Genomic DNA, 7,222 nt, shown 5'->3' on the forward strand with positions numbered 1-7,222 from the left:
CTTTCATTTTCTCTCTATCTTTTGAAGTGGTCGGGTATTGAGTCTGACTCAACTTCACACCTTGTAATACAGGCAAGAACCTTTCTTGCCTGATCCATTTTGAACTTATTCAAAACTTTGTCAAGGTATGTGCTTTGTGAAAGTCCAATCAAGCGTCTTGATCTATCTCTATAGTTCTTGATGCCCAATATATAAGCAGCTTCACCGAGGTCTTTCATTGAAAAATTCTTATTCAAGTATCCTTTTATGCTATTCAGAAATTCAGTATCATTTCCGATCAACAATATGTCATCTACATATAATATCAGAAATGCTACGGAGCTCCCACTCACTTTCTTGTAAATACAGACTTCTCCAAAAGTCTGTATAAAACCATATGCTTTGATCACACTATCAAAGCGTATATTCCAACTCCGAGAGGCTTGCATCAGTCCATAAATGGATCGTTGGAGCTTGCACACTTTGTTAGCACCTTTTGGATCGACAAAACCTTCTGGTTGCATCATATACAACTCTTCTTTAAGGTATCCATTAAGGAATGCAGTTTTGACATCCATTTGCCAAATTTCATAATCATAAAATGCGGCAATTGCTAACATGATTTGGACGGAGTTAAGCATCGGTACAGGTGAGAAGGTCTCATTGTAGTCAACTCCTTGAACTTGTCGAAAACCTTTCGCAACAAGTCGAGCTTTGTAGATAGTAACATTACCGTCAGCCGTCAGTCTTCTTCTTGAAGATCCATTTATTCTCTATGGCCTGCCGATCATCGGGAAAGTCAACCAAAGTCCACACTTTGTTCACATAAATGGATCCCATCTCAGATTTCATGGCCTCAAGCCATTTTGCGAAATCTGGGCTCATCATCGCTTCCTCATAGTTCGTAGGTTCGTCATGGTCAAGTAACATGACTTCCAGAACAGGATTACCGTACCACTCTGGTGCGGATCTTACTCTGATTGACCTACGAGGTTCTGTAGTAACTTGATCAGAAGTTTCATGATCATCATAATTAGCTTCCTCACTTACTGGTGTAGAAATCACTGGAACTGATTTCAGTGATGAACTACTTTCAAATAAGGGAGAAGGTACAATTACCTCGTCAAGTTCTACTTTCCTCCCACTCACTTCTTTCAAGAGAAACTCTTTCTCTAGAAAGGATCCATTCTTAGCAACGAATATCTTGCCTTCGGATCTGTGATAGAAGGTGTACCCAACAGTCTCCTTTGGGTATCCTATGAAGACACATTTCTCCGATTTGGGTTCGAGCTTATGAGGTTGAAGCTTTTCACATAAGCATCGCAGCCCCAAATTTTAAGAAACGACAACTTGGTTTCTTACCAAACCACAGTTCATAAGGTGTCATCTCGACGGATTTAGATGGTGCCCTATTTAACGTGAATGCAGTTGTCTCTAAAGCGTAACCCCAAAACGATAGTGGTAAATCAGTGAGAGACATCATAGATCACACCATATCTAGAAAGTATGATTACGATGTTCGGACACACCATTACGCTATGGTGTTCCAGGTGGCGTGAGTTGCGAAACTATTCCGCATTGTTTCAAATGAAGTCCAAACTCTTAACTCAAATACTCACCTCCACAATCAAATCGTAGAAACTTGATTTTCTTGTTACGATGATTTTCCACTCCACTCTGAAATTCCTTGAACCTTTCAAATGTTTCAGACTTACGTTTCATCAAGTAGATATACCCATATCTGCTCAAATCATCTCTGAAGGTGAGTAAATAACGATATCCGCCGCGAGCTTCAATGTTCATTGGACCACATACATCAGTATGTATGATTTCCAATAACTCTGTTGCTTGCTCCATTGTTCCGGAGAACGGAGTTTTAGTCATCTTGCCCATGAGGCAAGGTTCACAAGTACCAAGTGATTCATAATCAAGTGATTCCAAAAGTTCATCAGAATGGAGTTTCATCATGCGCCTTACACTAATATGACCTAAACAGCAGTGCCACAAATAAGTTGCACTATCATTATCAACTCTGCATCTTTTGGCTTCAATACTATGAACATGTGTATCACTACTATCAAGATTTAGTAAAAATAGACCATTCATCAAGGGTGCATGACCATAAAAGATATTACTCATATAAATAGAACAACCATTATTCTCTTATTTAAATGAATAACCGTCTTGCATCAAACAAGATCCAGATATAATGTTCATGCTCAACGCTGGCACGAAATAACAATTATTTATGTCTAATACTAATCCCGAAGGTAGATGTAGAGGTAGCATGCCTATCGCGATCACATCGACTTTGGAGCCATTTTCCACGTGCATCGTCACCTCGTCCTTAGCCAATCTTTGCTTAATCCATAGCCCCTGTTTCGAGTTGCAAATGTTCACAAATGAACCAGTATCAAATACCCAGGCACTACTGCGAGCATTAGTAAGGTACACATCAATAACATGTATATCAAATATGCCTTTCACTTTGCCATCCTTCTTCTCCGCCAAATACTTGGGGCAGTTCTGCTTCCAGTGACCAGTTCCTTTGCAGTAGAAGCACTCAGTCTTAGGCTTAGGTTCAGACTTGGGTTTCTTCACTTGAGCAGCAACTGGCTTGCTGTTCTTCTTGAAGTTCCCCTTCTTTCCTTTACCCTTTTTCTTGAAACTGGTGGTCTTGTTGACCATCAACACATGATGCTCCTTCTTAATTTCTACCTCCGCAGCTTTTAGCATTGCGAAGAGCTCAGGAATCGTCTTATCCATCCCTTGCATATTATAGTTCATCACGAAGCTCTTGTAGCTTGGTGGCAGTGATTGAAGAACTCTATCAATGACACTATCATCAGGAAGATTAACTCCCACTTGAGTCAAGTGGTTGTGGTACCCAGACATTATGAGTATATGTTCACTGACAGAACTATTCTCCTCCATCTTGCAGCTGTAGAACTTATTGGAGACTTCATATCTCTCAATCCGGGCATTTTCTTGAAATATTAACTTCAACTCCTGGAACATCTCATACGCTCCATGATGTTCAAAACGTCGTTGAAGTCCCGATTCTAAGCCGTAAAGTATGGCACATTGAACTATCGAGTAGTCATCAGCTTTGCTCTGCCAGGTGTTCATAACATCTGGCGTTGCTCCTGCAGCGGGTTTGTCACCTAGCGGTGCTTCCAGGACGTAATTCTTCTGTGCAGCAATGAGGATAATCTTCAAGTTACGGACCCAGTCCGTGTAGTTGCTACCATCATCTTTCAACTTAGCTTTCTCTAGGAACGCATTAACAACGGAACAATAGCACGGGCCATCTATCTACAACAACATAGACATGCAAAATACTATCAGGTACTAAGGCCCTGTTTAGTTCATAAGTCCTAGGACTTTTTTAGTCCCAACTTATAAGTCCCAAGTCCCTAAAAAGTCCGTACATGTTTGGTTCCCGGGACTTAACATGGACTAAAAGACCATATTACAACTATAAGTCCCTATAAGTCCCTCCATGAGAGTCTTATTTCATAAGTCCCAAATGCCCACTTTAAGTCCCTATAAGTCCCTCCTGTTTGGTTTACATGGGACTTATAGAGACTTTTTTAAGTCCCTAAACCAATAAGTCCCTGGAAACAAACACCCTCTCAGTTCATGATAAATTAAAGTTCAATTAATCAAATTACTTAAGAACTCCCACTTAGATAGACATCTCTCTAATCATCTAAGTGATCACGTGATCCATATCAACTAAACTATGTCCGATCATCACGTGAGATGGATTAGTTTTCAATGGTGAACATCACTATGTTGATCATATCTACTATATGATTCACGCTCGACCTTTCAGTCTCAATGTTCCGAGGCCATATCTGCATATGCTAGGTTCGTCAAGTTTAACCTAAGTATTCCGCGTGTGCAAAACTGGCTTGCACCCATTGTATGTGAACGTAGAGCTTATCACACCCAATCATCACGTGGTGTCTCGGCATGACGAACTGTAGCAATGGTGCATACTCAGAGAGAACACTTATACCTTGAAATTTAGTGAGAGAACATCTTATAATGCTACCACCGAACTAAGCAAAATAAGATGCATAAATGATAAACATCACATGCAATCAATATAAGAGATATGATATGGCCATCATCATCTTGTGCCTTTGATCTCCATCTCCAAAGCACCGTCATGATCACCATCATCACCGGCTTGACACCTTGATCTCCATCGAAGCATCGTTGTCGTCTCGCCAACTATTGCTTCTACGACTATCACTACCGCTTAGTGATAAAGTAAAGCAATTACATGGCGATTGCATTTCATACAATAAAGCGACAACCATATGGCTCCTGCCAGTTGCCGATAACTATGTTACAAAACATGATCATCTCATACAATAAAATTTAACATCATGTCTTGACCATATCTCATCACAACATGTCCTGCAAAAACAAGTTAGACGTCCTCTACTTTGTTGTTGCAAGTTTTACGTGGCTGCTATGGGCTGAGCAAGAACCATTCTTACCTACGCATCAAAAACCGCAACGCGTTATAGTGATTGCTTTTTTATCTTCAAAAAGAACCATATTCATTGAATCCGATTCAAATAAAGATGGAGAAACAGACACCCACTAGCCACCTGTGTGCGAAGCACGTCGGTAGAACCAGTCTCGCGTAAGCGTACGCGTAATGTCGGTCTGGGCCGCTTCATCCAATAATGGTGCTGAATCAAGAATCAACTAGTGACGGCAAGCAATATGTATATACCCACGTCCACAACTCCTTTGTGTTCTACTCGTGCATGTAACATCTACGCATAAACCTGGATCGGATGCCACTGTTGGGGAACGTAGTAATTTCAAAAAAATTCCTACGCACATGCAAGATCATGGTGATGCATAGCAACGAGAGGGGAGAGTATCGTCTACGTACCCTCGTAGATCGTAAGCGGAAGAATTATGACAACATGGTTGATGTAGTCGTACGTCTTCACGATCGACCGATCTAGCACCGAAAGTACGACACCTCCGCGATCTGCACACGTTCGGCTCGGTGACGTCCCGCGAACTCACGATCCAGTAGAGCTTCGAGGGAGAGCTTCGTCAGCACGACGGCGTGATGATGGTGATGATGTTGCTACCAGAATAGGGCTTCGCCTAAGGACCGCTACGATATTACCGAGGTGGATTATGGTGGAGGGGGGCACCGCACACGGCTAAAGATCAATGACAAACTTGTGTGTCTATGGGGTGCCCCCCTCCCCCGTATATAAAGGAGTGGAGGAGGGGGGGTGGCCCTCCTATGGCGCGCCCCATGGGGAGTCCTACTCCCACCGGGAGTAGGATTCCCCCCTTTTCCATGTAGTAGGAGTAGGAGAAGGAAGGAGGAAAGAGGGAGAAGGAAAGCTCCCCCTTCCTAGTCCAATTCGGACCCGAGGGGGAGGGGGCATGCGGCCTGCCCTGGCAGCCCCTCCTCTCTTTTCACTAAGGCCCATAAGGCCCATTAAACTCCCCGGTGGGTTCCGGTAACCCCCCCGGTACTCCGGTATATGCCGAAACTTCACTCGAAACCCTTCCGATGTCCAAACATAGTCGTCCAATATATCGATCTATATGTCTCGGCCATTTCGAGACTCCTCGTCATGTCCGTGATCAAATTCGGGACTCCGAACTACCTTCGGTACATCAAAACACATAAACTCGTAATACCGAACGTTAGGCGTGCGGACCCTACGGGTTCGAGAACTATGTAGACATGACTGAGGCATGTCTCCGGTCAATAGCCAATAGCGGAACCTGGATGCTCATATTGGCTCCTACATATTCTACGAAGATCTTTATCGGTCAAACCGCATAACGGTATACATTGTTCCCTTTGTCATCGGTATGTTACTTGCCCGAGATTCGATCGTCGGTATCTCAATACCTAGTTCAATCTCGTTACCAGCAAGTCTCTTTACTCGTTCCGTAATGCTACATCCCGTAACTAACTCATTAGCTACATTGCTTGCAAGGCTTATTGTGATGTACATTACCGAGAGGGCCCATAGATACCTCTTCGATAATCGGAGTGACAAATCCTAATCTTGATCCATGCCAACTCAACAAATACCATCAGAGACACCTGTAGAGCACCTTTATAATCGCCCAGTTACGTTGTGACGTTTGGTAGAACACAAAGTGTTCCTCCGGTATTCGGGAGTTGCATGATCTCATAGTCATAGGAACATGTATAGTTATGGAGAAAGCAATAGCAACAAACTAAACGATCATCATGCTAAGCTAACAGATGGGTCAAGTCAATCACATCATTCTCTAATGATGTAATCCCGTTAATCAAACGACAACTCATGTCTATGGTTAGGAAACATAACCATCATTGATTCAAGGAGCTAGTAAAGTAGTGGCAAACTAGTGACACTCTGTTTGTTTATGTATTCACACATGTACTAAGTTTCCGGTTAATAAAATTCTTGCATGAATAATAAACATTTATCATGATATAAGGAAATATAAATAACAACTTTATTATTGCCTCTAGGGCATATTTCCTTCAGTACCCCGCCTCCCGGAGCTCCTTGACATCCTTATCCGTGACGGAGGAGGCCTTCCACTTGCCCTTCGAGCCAGATCCAGACATAGCTGGAGAGGGTGGTGCTGGTAGGAAAGATTGAAGCATGGGTGCTGGAGCTTGAGGATGGGAAAGCGGGAGAAGGAAGAAGGCGTGGGGAGAAACAAAGGATCTTTAGCCACTTATATAGGCAATGAATATCAAGCGCATCCCTCAAGCCTTAAAACTCGCCTGTTCCCAATGGGTCGTGCGAATGCCACAGTTGGATTACCCAAAACCGTATTGATGAGGATCCCGCAATAAGTTGACACGGTCTCTGTTTTGACGAGACGTGTCAATAGAGGCCGCGCCTCGAAGCAAAGCGGGAGGCGAGAAACGGTTCAAAATGAAAAAGGGGCCAGACGTGGAGTTTCGCCGAAAAGTTGTCAGTTGACAGACATTATTTTGATTAAATATTTTGCCTTTGTGGTTGAAGGTTGTGACTGTCATGCAGAGCCGGATACAGTTCTTCTATTCGAAAGATTGCTTTGAAGTATTCGGGAGGAGGAACCCGCCTTGCAATGCCGAAGACAATCTGCGTGCCGAACATATCGTCATTGAAGACTAGTTCAGGGGCTACTGAGGGAGTCTTGGATTAGGGGGTCCTCGGGTGTCCGGGTTGTGTGATATGGGCCGGACTGCTGG

This window comes from Triticum urartu, chromosome 7A (genome assembly GCF_056163025.1).
Source record: "Triticum urartu cultivar PI428250 chromosome 7A, HENAU_Tu73, whole genome shotgun sequence".
Taxonomy (NCBI): Eukaryota; Viridiplantae; Streptophyta; class Magnoliopsida; order Poales; family Poaceae; genus Triticum; species Triticum urartu.